Raw genomic sequence first — 17,571 nt, 5'->3', positions numbered from 1 at the left:
TTCATAGACTGAAATAACAAAATCATAATATCCTTGGAAGAACTTGACTAAACTTCTTCAAGAGGGAAGATAAACCAGCTGAAGTCTAGAGCAGGGAGGGAAGTCCACTGCAGGAAGTCTCCAGAATGAAAAGGTTGGTTTACATAAATACCTGTATGGTGTTTGCAGAGGATTCTGTGTTCTTCTCATGTGAAAATACACTGTTCTTTCCTTCTGCATGTCTCCAGACAGCAGAACACACTTTGAATTGCCTGCTGCACCAGGTAATAGGGGGATATACAGTATGCAACTCTGTACCGAAAAACACCCCAAGGAAAATTTGCCAAAGCAGTGCATAATTTGCATTAAATTTTAATGCTGCTTCAAACGTGCCTCCACATTTTTTGCTGCTTGTGTTTGTGTCTGAGTATTTATGTGTGTCTGTTGCAGAATGAAGAAGAAAGTTTTGATGCGTAGAATAATGCATCGAGAACTGTGTGGAATGGTAAAATTCCATGCTATCCATTTTCACTGCTTCGCGACATGGAATGATCCTTCTTTCTCCTCTTGATTGGAAAGCCTGTGGCAGGTGGCTTGCAAATTTGAGAAATATTGTACACATCTTTTCATAAAAGTACAAAGTAAAAACCTTACACCAACAGCAAAATTAGCAAACACCAACAGCCTTTTATTTCCTAAAAAAAAACCAAAAAAAACTAATACAGTTCTGTTCTGCATCCCAGCCCCCTGGTCTTGAAGAGAAAGATATCTTTGGCTGTTGTAATCTAACTGTAGGAAACAGGATGGAAAATTCCATCTTGCACACTCTTGTCCATTTTACGTACTTACAGAATGAAAAACTTAAAGCAGAGGTGGGAAAACTTTTTGGCAGGTCCAACTTCAACAGATGGGTAGGACAGCCCACTTGTCAATCATATGACACCATTATGATGTCACATTGACAGGTGGGTTGTCTTGCCTACCCGCTAACATCCTTTGTGTGCAGTTCCCACGTACTCAACAACCAGCTGGCTATCAGGTGCTTGAGAACCACAGTGCAAGGGGCTTTTAAAAAAGGTAAAGGTAAGGATCCCTGACAGTTATAATAATAATAATAATAATAATTTATTATTTATACCCCGCCCATCTGGCTGGGCCTCCCCAGCCACTCTGGGCGGCTTCCATAAAAACCAAAAATACAGTAAAATATCACACGTTAAAAACTTCCCTGAACAGGGCTGCCTTAAGATGTCTCCTGAATGTCAGGTAGTTGTTTATCGCTTTGACATCTGCTGGAAGGGCATTCCACAGGGCGGGCGCCACTACCGAGAAGGCCCTCTGCCTGGTTCCCTGTAGCTTTGCTTCTCGCAATGAGGGAACCGCCAGAAGGCCCTCGGCGCTGGACCTCAGCGTCCGGGCAGACTGATGGGGGTGGAGACGCTCCTTCAGGTATACTGGACCGAGGCCGTTTAGGGCTTTAAAGGTCAGTACCAACACTTTGAATTGTGCTCGGAAACGTACTGGGAGCCAATGCAGGTCTTTCAAGACCGGTGTTATATGGTCTCGGCGGCCGCTCCCAGTCACCAGTCTAGCTGCCGCATTCTGGATTAGTTGTAGTTTCCGCGTCACCTTCAAAGGTAGCCCCACGTAGAGCGCATTGCAGTAGTCCAAGCGGGAGATAACCAGAGCATGCACCACTCTGGCGAGACAGTCCGCAGGCAGATAGGGTCTCAGCCTACGTACCAGATGGAGCTGGTAAACAGCTGCCCTGGACACAGATTTGACCTGTGCCTCCATGGACAGCTGTGAGTCCAAAATGACTCCCAGGCTGCGCACCTGGTCCTTCAGGGGCACAGTTACCCCATTCAGGACCAGGGAATCCCCCACACCTGCCCGCCTCCTGTCCCCCAAAAACAGTACTTCTGTCTTGTCAGGATTCAACCTCAATCTGTTAGCCGCCATCCATCCTCCAACCGCCTCCAGACACTCACACAGGACCTTCACCGCCTTCACTGGTTCTGATTTAAAAGAGAGGTAGAGCTGGGTGTCATCCGCATACTGATGAACACCCAGCCCAAACCTCCTGATGATCTCTCCCAGCGGCTTCATATAGATGTTAAAAAGCATGGGGGAGAGGACAGAACCCTGAGGCACCCCACAAGTGAGGGCCCAAGGGTCTGAACACTCATCCCCCACCACCACTTTCTGAACACGGCCCAGGAGGAAGGAGCGGAACCACTGTATAACAGTGCCCCCAGCTCCCAGCCCCTCAAGACGGTCCAGAAGGATGCTATGGTCGATGGTATCAAACGCCGCTGAGAGATCCAGCAGAACTAGGAAACAGCTCTCACCTTTGTCCCTAGCCCGCCGGAGATCATCAACCAGTGCGACCAAGGCAGTTTCAGTCCCATGATGAGGCCTGAATCCCGACTGGAAGGGATCCAAATGGTCCGCTTCTTCCAGGCGTGCCTGGAGTTGTTCAGCAACCACTCGCTCAATCACCTTGCCCAGGAATGGAAGATTTGAGACTGGGCGATAGTTGGCCATCGTGGCCGCATCTAAAGATGGTTTTTTAAGAAGTGGTTTAATAACCGCCTCTTTCAGCGGGTCTGGGAAGGCTCCCTCACGGAGGGAAGCATTCACCACCCCACGAAGCCCATCGCCCAGTCCTTCCCGGCTAGCTTTTATAAGCCAGGATGGGCAAGGATCCAGGAGACAGGTGGTTGGTTTCACTCGTCCAAGCAGCCTGTCCACATCCTCGGAGGTAACAGATTAAGTCCAATCATGAACAACTCTGGGATTGCGGTGCTTATCTCACTTTACTGGCTGAGGGAGCCGATGTTTGTCCCCAGACAGTTTTTCCAGGTCATGTGGCCAGCATGACTAAGCTGCTTCTGGCGAAACCAGAGCAGCACATGGAAACGCTGTTTACCTTCCCACCGGAAGGGTACCCTAGGTTGGCAGAAGCTGGGACCAAGCAATGGGAGCTCACCCCATCTTGGGGATTCGAACCACCGACCTTCCAATTGGCAAGCCCTAGGCTCAGTGGTTTAGACCACAGTGTCACCTGTGTCTTGCAAGGGGCTTTGGAAAGTGCCAAATACAGAGCTGGAAAAGCGCTTCTTTCTCCCCTCCTTATCAGATGATGGGAAGGGGAGAAAAAAGCCTACATTTTGCAAAGATCGGCTGCAAGCAGTACTTAAAGGATGTGAGCACCCAGAGTGGGAGACATGTTACCTGAAACTTGCCGGGCGCAGATTGTATGGTGTTCTAAAGGTCTCAAACACTATCCATACTTGGTCTCAAAAAACAAAGTAGCAGTCAGTACAATCTATGATGAATTGGTTGCATATGCTCTTAACTTCCCCATTCCCTCTATAAGAATGAGGCAGGGTTTAAATGCATTTCAGGAGAGCAGGCAATTGAGTGTTTCTTAATGGTGTAGTTAAAAATTTAATCTTATTTCTATTGCAATGATTTTAGATCTATTAGTAATATTTTCCCCTGTATATTGCATACAGTGGTGCCTCGCAAGACGAAAATAATCCGTTCCGCGAGTCTCTTCGTCTAGCGGTTTTTTCGTCTTGCGAAGCAACCCTATTAGCGGATTAGCGCTATTAGCGGATTAGCGGCTATTAAAGGTTTAGCGGCTTAGTGGCTAAAAGGCTATTAGCGGCTTAGCGGCTTAGAAAAAGGGGGGGAAAGCGGGGGAAAATCGGAACACTCGCAAGACGTTTTCGTGCCCCGCAAGACGAATGCCTCACAAGATGGAAAACCCGCTAGACGAAAGGGTTTTCCGTTTTTGAGCTGCTTCGCAAGACGAATTTCCCTATGGGCTTGCTTCGCAAGACGAAAACGTCTTGCAAGTTTGTTTCCTTTTTCTTAACACCGTTAATACAGTTGCGACTTGACTTCGAGGAGCAACTCATAGAACGCAGTGTACATAGTAGCCTTTTTTGAGGTTTTTAAAGACTTTGGTGATTTTTGAAGCTTTTCCAAAACTTCTTTTGCAGCCATTTGGTAAGTTAAGCTTTTAAAACTTGTTTTTGGGGGGGTTGGATTTTGGGCTGGGGTGTTTGGAATTCAAGGACTTGGTGTTGGGAAGGGGTTTGCAAGAATCTGGAAGCTTGTATGGTTTTTTCTGCATTTTTATGATTTTCTGTGACCATCGGACCACTCTGCTGTTGTTTTTTTTTAAATCTGGATTTGAATTTCTGTGTGCTGGGTGGCTGGGGGAACAGTTGGGGAGGGGTTTGCAAGAATCTGGAAGCTTGTGGTTTTTTTCTGCATTTTTATGATTTTCTGTGACCATTGGGCCACTCTGCTGTTTTTTTTTTTTAAAAAAAAAGGGTTTGAATTTTGAAATGCTCTTTACAGTATGTGTGACTTTAAAGAGCACTTAATAAACTCCTGTTGTACCAAATTTGGCTTTGTTTGGACTTTTTTTGACCATAGGAACGCATTAATTGATTTTCAATGCATTCCTATGGGAAACCGTGCTTCACAAGACGAAAAATTCACTAGACGAAAAAATTCACGGAACGAATTAATTTCGTCTTGCGAGGCACCACTGTAATTAAAACTTGGGCTGTGTTTTGAGATTCTCCTATTCCTTTGGGCCAGCAGCCATAGGATTTGTAAACATACTCTTGCATGGTAACTGGCAAAACTGAGGCCATCATGAGCTCTTTTCTGTGCTATCGCAGACAAGAATGTGGAACAGTGCAAGTTAGTAAGAAATTGCACAGTGGAATTCCAGAAAACATTGTTTTAAAAAGGTGGTAATGTTCACATATCATTCATAATGCTTTGTTTTAACTTTGTTCAAAGTTCTAGTTACAGGTAGGTAGCCATGTTGGTCTTCCGTAGTCGAAACAAAATAAAAAAAATCCTTCCAGTAGCACCTTAGAGACCAACTAAGTTAGTTATTGGTTTGAGCTTTCGTGTGCATGCACACTTATTAGCAGTGTTGAGCTAGTGTTGAGTTTTTTCACTGGCGCCTGTCAAGATGGCAGCCTTTTCTGTAGTGGTAAAGCAGCTGATTTAGCTCGGTCCTGGGTTTTCAGCCATGGCAATGGCATAAATGTAAAGAGTGGGGGGAAAGTTTATTTGCATTTTTTTTAATCCCACAAGATAGGCTAAATGATTTTGCACTTTGAGTGGAATCAGATCATTGCACTTAGCTGTGCATTTATTATATAAATTTGCCCTCCCACTCAAGTGTTAAGTATGTATTATGGAACCTCACAGCCCATCTGAGTGCTTGCAGTGTGCAAATATTTTTTAAATTTTGTAATTAAATAGGAGTTGGGCAGCAGTGTCCACTAAAGTGATTTATTAATTGAATGACTTGATTAAATTTCATGTTATTTTAGTTTATACAGCAAGGGCATGCATCTTTGGCATCACTGGGGATTCCTCGCGAGGCTGTCAGCAGTAGTTCAGAGGTCCTCTATAAGAAATCTTTAGCACCCAATTAAATATTAACCAAGAAGATGTGCCTTGCTCTTTCCCTTGTTGAAACCAAGTTTTGACATCTGAGGCTGGTGATAAAAATTTGCTCAGCAGAATCATTTTCTGTGCACTCTATTTATCACTAGCTTATTTCTAAATTAATCATACTAAAAAATTTCCCATGTAATTGTGCTGGGGTTCAGTGCTGTATGAAGTATGTAAATAAAAAATGCCCTTTTAATTTCGTGTTAAGTATGCCTCGCCACTGCTACAGCCGTGCTGTATCTGTTTCCTCAGAATGTCATTTTAAAGGTATTGTGGTTTCCGAGCAGCAGCTGTGATTGAAAAGTATGTAAACTAATCTGTTCTTGCTCATGTCATTTTTATATTCGTGTGTCAGTACACCAGAAGGCTGCTTTAAATTTGTCTTTCACTGTGTATTAGTTCTTGAGTCTTCCCCCCTTCCCCCCCCTTAGTGCATATACTCTATTCTTTGCTACACACGGCAATTCCATGCCAAAGTAAATGGCTACTCATGAAAAGCTCCTGAAATAGTTCTTGCTTGATTACTGTACAATATTATGTTTATTTTCATGGAGAATTTTTTATTACCTTTCCATGAAAGTATGATTATCCTGCACAGTATCCATATTGCAGAAAGAAACAATCGAGCACATTGCATTTATTAGTATAAAACGCAATAACTTTGTATGATCGTTTTTCCAAGGGGGTCGGAAAGAGGGGTAAGGATTTTAAAGCATACTTTAAGGCATATCCTGTATGCTGTTTCTTAAAGAAAAAGAAAATAAACTCTGCTTAATTTTGAACTATGATTAACTATTTTTATATAGAAAACAATCTGACTCTAAATCGCCAATCACTGAAAATTAAAAGAGGTTGTGGCCAATAATTTATTCATACTACGTTTCATACCTAATCTTGTCTCCGTATGACATAATATTTGCTGCAGACACTTGTTGTGGAACAAAACTTTTAAAAGTAGAAACTGTGTTATGAAGGAAGAGTGTATGTTGCTTTGAGATGGAGCAGGGGCATTTAGCGTGACCTTTGATCTATGTACCTATGTGTGATAATCCCATTGTGCCAGCATTTTTTCCAGTTTGGAGCTGAGATTGCTATGACTCCTTGTTCAGACATTTTAGGGAATCAGTTATCTGGCACAGAGCTGGACCTTCCTGAGGAGCATTGAAATATTTATTTATTTTACTGGTTTTCTTACTTGCCTTTCACTATAGAGTCTCAACGTGGTTTACAATAAAACAACAGTATGATATTAAAATCAGTGCTATGTTTGAATGAACCTTCATTGTGATATGGTGGAAAGAAACGGTAGCTGGACAGTGTATTATTTCATACAGTAGCGGTTGCCATGGTTGGGGCAGAAATGCTCCATTGACCTATGGTTGGTTGCGTCACTATGGTTTGCCAGGGGTTGGGAGAGGTGGCGGCAAGGTCAGTGGCAGTGCTAATGCGCCAGCAGGAACACTGGATTGGCTTCACTGATAACGTTTGCTGATTACCTTTGCTGATCTTCCCCTTCACTCTTTATCTGCCAGTAAGCAGCAAAAAGCATGATGGACTGGAGGTTAGGTGAATGCTGCCATGCCATCAAGTAATGATTTTAAAGGGCCAGTGTCAGGGGTATTCATTATTGAGCAATTGTACAAGGGACCCATAGTCAGTGCTTGGAGCTTCCTGTCATCCTGCCACTTCCCCTTGCTGTCGCTCTCAGTTAACCTGTTTGAGCAGGCAAGCAGTTACAAAAGTGAAGGGATATAGCGGCATCAGCCCAGAGGGAGATGGCAAGTGGTAAAAGTGTAGGCCCAATCAGACATGGGGGCCCACTGAGTACACCTTGCCAAGAACACTCTCAAAACCAAAACCCAGACCTGGCACTGATCAGCTTCTCCTAAATTAAATTGTTGCCATGGTTCTTGGAACAGATAGCACAGTGGTACCTTGGTTTACGAACTTAATTGTTCCGGAGGTCCGTTCTTAAACCAAGGCATGCTTTCCCATAGCAGCGGGGGACTCAATTTACAAATGGAACACACTCAACAGGAAGCGAAACATGTTCTGCTTCCAAGGCAAATTTCACAAACCAAAATACCTCCTTCCAGGTTTGCAGCATTCTTAATTCAAGTTGTCCATAAACTAAGCTGTTCTTAAACCAAGGTATCACTATAGTATTTTTATTGCAAGCAAAAGATAGTGAAAGTGAAAGTCTCTTTTTTTATGTGGAGCGGAAATGGTTTTATCCTACTTTGGACAAATTTGTCAGGGTGCTCAGCTAATACTTGCAATTGAACTGATGCCACTTTAAAAATACAGCAGTTGAACACATCCCTTTACCCTTGGACCCTGAAAGAATTCTGTTTTGTGAATAATTGGTGAATTGTGTCCCAAGTCTGAATCGTATATAGTTATTTCTGTCTTGAAAATGTGTTTCCCGCTTACGTAGACCAGGTATATTATGTTCATTTACCACCTAGTCCTTGAGTTCATGGGCAACAACTGTTCTTAAAGTCTTAGAAGTGAAAAGAAATCTCATGTCAACGGCAAACTGAGAAGTGTTTAAACTAAAACAATTATTAGAGTGTTCACGCTCCCATCTGAGTAATGCGAAGGAAGGCATGGCTCTAATAATTTGGTTTCCAAAGAAAACAGTTCTTTTACTAGTTGATGAAGAAAATGGTTTATTTTATTTTAATTTTATTTTTTGGTTCTTTATACACTGACAGAGATATATACTTACCCACGTGTATCTGGTATTATCAGTATTTGAATATGAAATGATAAATTGAAACCTCCCAAATCTGGAGATTAATGAGAGAGGGAGGGTGAGAGAGAGAGAGAGAGAGAGAGAGAGAGAGAGAGAGAGAGAGAGAGAGAGAGATGGAACCTGGTCTAAAACAACCATTTCAAAAGCACATGGAATATACCAATGCACCAGATGCTATAGCTACAATAATATCTTAAGCTTGCTATCTGGCTCCAACTGTGCTGACCTATGCCTTGCAACGAGCATTATATTTTTGTGCTTGCCAAATGGTGGCCATACACCAAAACAGATTTAAGCAGTTAACAGAGTCTTCTACCCAGTGACTAGCCTCACTGTGTGTGTCCTATACATAACTGCAGTTAGATCCGAACCAGAGGAATCTTCTAAGCCTTAAGGGCTTGAATTGTGCTTTATTATCCAAAGAAGCTTCTGTTTGGTTGCTTATTACCCTACCTACTAGTTTCCCTTCACACTTTTCATTAGGAGTTGGCTGAAAAATGCTGCTGTTTATCATTAATATGCTGTTTACCAGGAAGAGGCAGTCTCAGAAGTCATGGGCTGAGATCCAGAGATCTCGGTGGAAAGCATTTGTGTTTGCACATGGGGTGGGGTTGCCAGTTTTCCTTTCTGAGCATTGTATCAAATGCTCTGGAGGCCCTGTGATCCAGCGACATATTTTCAGGCAGTGTTAGGGACTACAGTAGCGGAGGAATGGATAAAATCCCTGGTATACATACAGAATACTGGTCTACTGGTGTACACTTAAAGGACAGGTGGTTTTTAGTTGATGCCATTTTTCGTTCATGCTATCCTACTATGAAGAAAGCTCACTGCAGACAAAAGGAAGACATACATCCCACTGTTAATAATAGTTTATGCATCATATATTATTGCAGAAAGAAGTTCACTGCAAGCTAAAGCAAGATAATAATCTGGTTAAACATATAGGCTGCAACTATGTTATTGATTGAAAAGCAGTCTAAGTTTATTGTTGCAGCAGAGAGGAATGCTATTTTACATGTTGGCAAATATGATGAGCTGAATAAAATTGTGCAGATATTATTAAAATATGTAGGGAGCTGTTAGTCTTTTTGCGTGCAAATCATTACACACCTTGCAGCAAACTATAGTTTCTGGTGTTGGCTTATTTTTTAGTTCCTCAATCAAACAAAATTATAAACTCCTGTTACTTTAAAAGTGGAAGAGGATGCTTCCTGTCTCATTATCATGGCCACACTCCAGAGGAAGAGGGTGTGAACAAGTTTGATCATACAGTACTAAGCTATAGTTTTGCATTATGTCTGAACTGAGTCATTGCAATTTTCAGCTTTCTGAAAGTGGCAAAAAGAAGGTTAAGAAGAGGACTAAAATAGAGCCACCAAAGAAGGGGATTTAATAAAGATTAAAGCTGTGTTCTGTACAAATGTTCACAAGACCGCCTTAATACATGAAAGTCGACATATTTTTTTAAATTGCTTGTCTAGTTGAACAGACTTTAGGCATACGTTTGAACCCTAACCAGACACACTTAAAGGAAATACGTATTTTGATGGAAGTTTTAATGTCTGTTTGATCATACAATGGCAAATAAAAGCATTTGGTTGTAAAACAAATGTCATGCATCCTGGGGACATTGTATGGTAAGCCTCTCTTTCCACTAATATACAATGATTCTGATATTGCTCATGAAACATGACTAAATATGGGCAAGATGTTTATGGGGGGGGGGGTACCCAACATGTGGAACATGAAAGCAGTGCCAACAGGGTAAGTATAGTGATAGAACAATCATGTGAGCCAGTGTGGTGTAGTGGTTAAGAGCGGTAGACTCGTAATCTGGGGAACTGGGTTCGCCTAACGTTTGCCCATAATCCAATGCAGCATTTGGGGGTTGCAATGCCACCTTTGCTTGAAGGGGAAGGAGGAATGGATTTTACGCGGATTGACTTGGAAAAATTACCCCAACGTCTTTTGTTTTCTTCAGAAGATTTAGAGTTATTTCTGAGTTTTTCTGAGGAAGGCTTATTTTAGCTTGTCAGTCTCTCTCCCTGTGTTGCTTTCTCTGGAATTGTTCCTTTTGTTTATACATTAACTCTTGACATTTAAGATGTTGGTTAGTTATATTATGCAAGGCAAATAGCAACTTGTTTATAATCCTGTGGTGCTCTAAACTTCAGATTAAAGATGGAAATGCATGAAAGATGTTTATAACAAAATCCACACTCCACTTCCCTCCCTCACCTGCGTCATCTGGCAGCAGTCATTCATTCCATCAGGAAGAGAAGGGAAGCTGGACCACTCCATTGGTTCTACTGAAAGACAAGAAGTTTTGGTTCCTCCTCTGAATTGTTTCCATTCCAGCTGCTTGTTATAAGAACTTTGTAACTAAAACTAGGGTCTCAGTTTGTTTGTTTGTTGTTCCTCCTCCCTCCCAAACTATTTTCCTTTTGTGACATGTCTTTAGATTGTAAGCTTGATGACAGTGTTTGATCTTTGTAAGCCACTCTGGAAGGCTTTTTTAGCTGCAGGGTGAGGTGAAAATTCTTCAAATAGAGAAACACTTGGGTTTGTAATGGTTTAGTTCACTAAGATTAAGTTGGTTTTTAAGTTCAGGTACTGTACTTAAGTTTTACTCAGTTGCACATGAGGTGGATAACTTTCAGTAAACTCTTCTGTCACCTATGAGTATGGGGTTGGGAAAGAGGTAACTAATTCTATCTGCCCACCCTGATCCCTGGCAGCTCCACCAGCCTGGGCATGTTTAATTATAGCAGAAACATGGGGGAGAGTGAGGAACCTTGAGGCCAATTATTGGGCACCCAACGCATAGATTTATAAAATAATATCACTGCCTTTGCTTGTTGATTGGATTGCTACTGTTTGTGGGGGCCGAATGACGGGTGCTCATCAGTGAGAGTATAAAGTCCCAAGAAAGATGTTTAAATTTGATCCCAATCTCACAGTGAGAACTTGACTTTGGGGACAAGCAGCCCTGATGTGAGTAGGGTCCTGAGTATCAGCACACATATTAGTGAAGCATAGAATAGTAGAGTTGGAAGGGACCTTGAGGGTCATCTAGTCCAACCTTTGTGACCCAGGAATCTCAACTGAAGCATCCTTGACAGATGACCATCCAACCTCTGCTTAAAAACCTCCAAGGAAGAAGAGTCTTGATTTGTTGGTCGGCATATTTTAATAAACTAAGCAGAGTAAGTGAGTGATAGGGAGGTACTGGGGGGAATGTAGTGGATTTTAGACTGTTTTTAAGCTTCTGTTTTGTCAGCATTGTTTTACAGATTATAATTACATTTAAAATTATTGTGGATTTCTTAATTATTATATATGACTTGGTAGAGTCATCTCACCATGGCCCAGACATTATTTTTTTTGCTGTAATTGTGATGTTCTGTTGTTACGTTTATTGCTGCTGTTGTTATATATCATTTGTAAGTCACTTTGGGATTTACTCAAATGGAAAACAGCATAGAAATATAATCAGTCAGTCAATTCCGCTCCTGAAAAGCAGCATCCGATGTAAAACCAGGCTCACTCTCGCATCTGTCTTCTTTTCATCCTATATGACACAAAACTAGAGCCATGAAGAAGCCAAAGTTTTGTCTGGTATATTGCACCAAATACAGAGTGTTAATATGGGTATTTTTTTAAACCGCAAGTACATTTTTGTGGTTTCACAACTCTTAGTGTGAATGGTTAGGAAAAATAGAACTGATAACCCCAGAGGCAGAAATATTTCCCCCCTTTTATGATATTTATTATTATGCAAAGATGTTCTCTGGTGGCTGCCTATTAAAACTGTCTGTCTATCTGGCAAGAAGCATATTATTTGGTTGGGTGGCATCACTGTGGGCTAGTGAAGGATATGGGGATACGTTTGGGGAATTATCCACTAAGCATGTGCTTAGCCAGATAGTTCTGTTACATGTCATTTGTTTTCCTCTTTGCTGCTGAAATGAGTTGCAGAATTTTACCCTATGCCAGCCTTTCTCAACCTGTGGGTCCCCAGATGTTGTTAAACTACAACTCCCATCACCCCTAGCTAGCAAGGCCAGAGCTCAGGGATGATGGGAGTTGTAGTCCAACAACATCTGGGGACCCACAGGTTGAGAACCACTGCATGCAAATTCACTGAACTTGAACATCACGACAAACCATGGTTTATCATAATGGGAACAAACCTAACCCCCGACTGGTCCACATACTCCTCCAGCTGGGTTAATTCCTGTCACGGTGTCCAAATGCAGCCTGTGTGTGTTACAGGTTGTATTATAGGTTGTGTTAAGGACATACACCACATCCCAGTAGAACTTACAGAGCTTTATTCATGAAATAACTCTTAATATTTAGGTGTTAGCTGATTGGCACAGATTTGTTTCTATTTTTTCCCTTTGAGGGCCATACTGATCAGAATTTTTTAATATAAATTATGTTATTATTAATAATAAGGCAAAGAAAAACAACAGGTTTTTAACAGTATTTTGTAAAACGAGAATTTAGAGGGATGCTGTGTGTCATGCTAATTTGTCTGTGCGTAGTTGGATAAACTAATTATTTCCATCAGTTACAAAGCAATAAAAAATAAACCCTTACACTGGTGATTTAGAATGAGCAGAGGTGCCCTTCCGCTGTGTTCTGCTACCCAAGTGGCTCCTTCAGGGTTGACTGCCCTCTTCTGCCTGCTGAAAGTGTGAGAAGGTGGGAGGTATGTTTGCAGTATCCCCTCCCATGGAGGTCAGTGGAAAACCCTGAAACGGGGGCTTCCAAGGGTGAGGAGTGGGCAAGGCTGAACTGGTATGGGATCCATTGGACCCCAGACCGGTCTTGCTGCTGTTGCCTGACAGTATTGGGTCTGATGCAGATGCAATCTCTGCACCAGCCTGGTGAGCAGTTGGGTTGCAGATGCGAAAGTGGCTCCACTGCTTTGCACAACCCAGGTGAAGGGGCATTTGTGTCCTGGATTGCACCTTTAGTCATACTTTCAATGGGGCAAGAGTTAATCTTAAATCCCATTGATCTCAACCAGTCTCCTCTAATTATGACTAAGCCTAGATCCAACCCATAACTAGTCAGAGTTAGAGGAAATAGTGGACGGTGATGGTTTCAAAATTGTACACTGATATGGCATTTACTGGAGTAGCTTTTCAGCTGAACTTCCAACTTTTAAATAATGCTCGTATTTCCTTTGAAACCATATTATGCTTCATTTCCTGAAAAAGACTAGTGACAGTGAAAGTATGCATGTTTTACTACATATCACTTTGATTTACTTCGCTGTCCAGTCACGGCACAGTGTAGACAAAATGCATGTTCTACTATTTGTCATTTCTATTATTTTAATATGCACAGCATTTCAGGTTGCGATTTCACAAAATAACCTTGGTTGTCTAGTTCACTCTTACAGATCACGAGCTGATATTGAGATGCAAGGACATATCTTGTTCAGGGACATCTAGTAAGTCATGGTAGATAAGGGCCACAATTCATATACGGTAACTTCTTCAGGTATGTGCAAGGATGTGCACATATCTAGCAGGTTAAGTGATGTTTCCTCTCATTAGAACAGCAACATTACAACTCAACGTTGAAATTTCCACAGGTTCGAAACTGATTTCCTATGTGGCCTTGGGGAGAAAGGATGTTTTGTTGCATTGGTATTTGTATACTTTATTAAAAAAGTAGTTTATAAAGAGAAATGCACTTGTTTGTATACTTTTAAAACACCATATACATACACACAGCTTATCCAAGTATCCTTGTCTCTTTTCCCACCCCGCTTTAAACAAGTATTATGCAGGAGCAAAATAATCAACTTACATATTGGTTCTAAGTGTAACATATTTAAGGTTGAGTTTATCCAGATTTACAATACAGTGGTACCTCGGGTTACATACTCTTCAGGTTACATACGCTTCAGGTTACAGACTCCACTAACCCAAAATTAGTACCTTGGGTTAAGAACTTTTCTTCAGGATAAGAACAGAAATTGTGCTCCGGCGGTGCGGCAGCAGCAGGAGGCCCCATTAGCTAAAGTGGTGCTTCAGGTTAAGAACAGTTTCAGGTTAAGAACGGACCTCTGGAACGAATTAAGTACTTAACCCGAGGTACTACTGTACTGTACCAGAAATTATTCTTTGAACGCTGTAAAATAATGTCAGTGTAATCCCATGCAACAAGTGTACCTGTTTATTCAAATGCTTAGCTCAACTTTGAGGTATCCTCTAGGCGGCAAGGATGCATTGTAAAGGTTAATTGTAGTTCCGTCCTCATTTCTGCACATGAAATGGTGAAGGGTGTGCTTTCTTGAGACAGATCTTTTTCTAGTTTTCTCACCCAAGTAGTAGAAGCATGTATCTGTATGTGTTGGGAGATGAATTACTCTTCTGCCAGAAGCAGACGTTCCAATTTTGGGCCTGGTTCCACTGGCAAAGTCCCCACTGTAGTTGCTGCCAGCTCATGAATGATGGGATCAGGCCTTTATTTGGAGCTGAGAGCACTTGATGTGGAAACAGGAAATGCACATTTCTAACCTTCTAGAAACGTGTGTTGACTGTTTTCAGTCACAAGTCCAAAGTTTCTCCTCCTTCCAAACAATGGTGCCATTGTGCCCGTCGTATCTGATTAGTTCTTGAAATGTTTTAGTAACTCTCTCTTAAAACATTATAAGAAGATAATCAGCTGCCTTAGAAGGTCCCCATCTGGAGTATAGAGTTCTTTTGCTGAAAGATGTTTTGCCTTTCTGAGATAGCTCTCGCATTTCATCATCTGTTGTGCAGAGATGAAGTGCATATGAAAAGTCAGTGACTCTCAATCCATCTGTTGTTATTATTTTCCACTGATAATTGGCTCGAACAATGAAATGTCTGTGTCTGTAGCCTTTGAAACCATATACCCTGTTTATTTTCTGGAGGTCTCACTCCCCTCCCCCAGTCTCTGTACTGTATGTGTGCGCACTTCATTTTCCTCTCAAGCATATAGCTAGTGGAGCTTGCATGAAGATGACATCTTTGACTCGGTGCATCAGGATATGTCACTCAGACATTTGAATCTTGAATCCCCCCCCCCAGCCCAACAGAGTGCTATGGAGAACAGGCTTAACAGCAGGAAAGACTGTCAGATCCAGAATGCAGTGTTATTCTACCTGAGTAGCAGTATTTATTTCAGTTTCCTTATTAAAATATTAATTTAAAATCCAGCATCTATTAGCTATGGAATTAGATACCACCTCTAATTGTATATTATATTCAGTTGCATCCAGTTTTGCACGATGCAGAGCATTAATATTGGATTCCACTAACAGCACTTCCATTAGCTTGCTCAACCAGTATGAGATATATGTGAGCAAGAAGGCATAACTACCAGCCAGAAGTGCCAAAACAGTCATTAGAACCTCCATGGGGATGGACAAAGGCTTTTACACAGCGATATACTGATTACATTTTGTTCTATGGTTTATTTGCATCAAGGTTAGATCGCTGTTATCTATGCAGAGAATATGATCTAACACCTTATTTGAAAGGCCGTTTCAATGAATAATAATAAATAATAATAATAATAATAATAATAATAATAATAATAATAATAATAATAATATAGTGAATAGTAAAGGCATTTCTTATGGACTCTCTCCATGAGGTATTAATTAAAACTAATCCTGTTAAGCATTTCCCCCCCATCAGGTCAGGAAATTGAGTTATTTAGTTCCAGTTTTTTAGGGGCAAGGCCTGAAAAGGGGACAATTTTTGTCTCATAACCTGTTGGCACACGGAACTGGGTTTTTGTTTTATAGTGCAGCTCCTGATATATTTTTTTCTTTTTAGAATACCTGCTCTATGAGTTGACCCAAAGTCACAACAAATCCAGTTTGCTTGTGGTTTCCCACATGCTTCAAGAGAAATTACAGTTGCATGGGTATTTTCTAGCCTTGCTAGTTGAATCCAAAGCTCTTTTAAAGGGTTATCTAGTAAGCACTGCTGTTGGATGTCTTTTGTTCATTTAACTGGCCAGGATCCAGCTCTCACCTTGGTGCAGTCAGAAACTGTAAGCTCATGGGAGGGAAATACTTTATTTTAGCAGACCCCTTTAATAAATATCTCATGGTGTGTTGTGCTGGTGGGCTCCCCTTTTTTAGCGAGGTCTTTGAAAAAATGAGGGTAGCCCCCAAAAGCAAGTAAAAGCCCAGATGCAGAAGCCCTCTCTTGATAGTTTGAATGCTGCACATTAAAGCTTCCTTGAGTTTCCAGTGCTCATGTAAATGAGAGGTTTTCTTTCATGTGAATAAGTGCGTGATAGACTGTGTATCAAATAATTCTAGAATCCAAGTAAATATAAGGCCTATTCTTAAATAGATAAATAAGAAGACTACATGTGGCTGTCACGTTAATTGTTATATTTTCTGGCTGTAGAAATATGTCAACTCAGCTAAGAACAGTCATATTACATTTTCTTTTCTTTTTAAAGATCTCATTACTAAAACTAACTCGCCTGGGATTTTATAAGATACTACTATAATTTTACATCTACACATGCCATTTAAATGTGTGTGTGTGAATAGTAGTAGTAATAATAATAATAATAATAATAATAATAATAATAATAATAATTTATCATAAAAAAGGCTAATGAGTAAATGGTGCACTAATCCGAAGTGGAGTCTCTAAGACGGTTGTCTGGCACCTTGTACGCCTCCTTCTGGCAACTCCTACAGCCAAACTGGTGCCAAATGTAATTGCTCTGCTTTCCTTTGGACCACATCAACGAAGCCGAGAAGTGGGTTTTGTTGTCTGGGCAGACAAGCTTGCCACAGCAACAGCCACAGCAATGTCACTCCCCCCCCAAAAAAAGTTTAACACAGTGTTTTCAAACATACAAAGATGGCCGGGTGATGGGGAAGTTGGGGGTGGCTAGGGAGGCATTCCTTCTCTCCTCCCCATGTCCTTCTAGGCTTCTCAGCGTCCTGGACACCTTTATTCAGCATACCAGCCATGCCCATGCAGAGCTTGTCATAGGCCTGGGGCCGGGAGTCCTGTTAGAATAAAGTTATAAACTCAAACAAAAAAGCAGTGAGTCCCTGGTGTGGACCCCCAGTTGACTTAGCCCTCTGAGGCACAGGGCAAGTGTACTTGGCTGCCCCCCCCCCCCGCTCTGCAGTTTATTTGCTCTCATCCAGTCCATTACTGAAGCCAGACACCAACCCACATCTGCTGCCACTCTTGCAGATATAGGCTTCCTAGCCTTGGGCCTTGCCGGTGGGGGGGGGGGGCAGGTCTGGAGCGATCTGCTGGGCCGGCTGGATTCAGGACCCTGGCGGGCCAGATCTG

The 17,571-nt window shown here is 41.7% G+C and overlaps 1 protein-coding gene across 15 annotated transcripts in view; it reads left to right on the top strand.

Moving 5' to 3' along the window:
* FOXP1 (forkhead box P1) overlaps nt 1–17,571 on the top strand; it is a 569,345-nt gene that overhangs the window by 220,247 nt on the left and 331,527 nt on the right. Inside the window, exon 1 of one of the 15 annotated variants that reach the window (XM_081184129.1) lies at nt 974–1,056. The exons of 13 other annotated variants lie outside the window; for them this stretch is intronic. The gene's annotated coding sequence lies outside the window, so the exon portion shown is untranslated. Of the gene's footprint in view, nt 1–973; nt 1,057–17,571 lie in introns of those variants that run through there. One more of the 15 variants, XM_081184130.1, reaches the window with a different exon arrangement.

The sequence above is a fragment of the Podarcis bocagei genome (assembly GCF_964188305.1).
Source record: "Podarcis bocagei genome assembly, chromosome: 2".
In the NCBI taxonomy this organism is placed as follows: Eukaryota; Metazoa; Chordata; class Lepidosauria; order Squamata; family Lacertidae; genus Podarcis; species Podarcis bocagei.
Note: the sequence above shows the minus strand (reverse complement) of the source record. Positions and strands in the feature narration are given on the sequence as shown.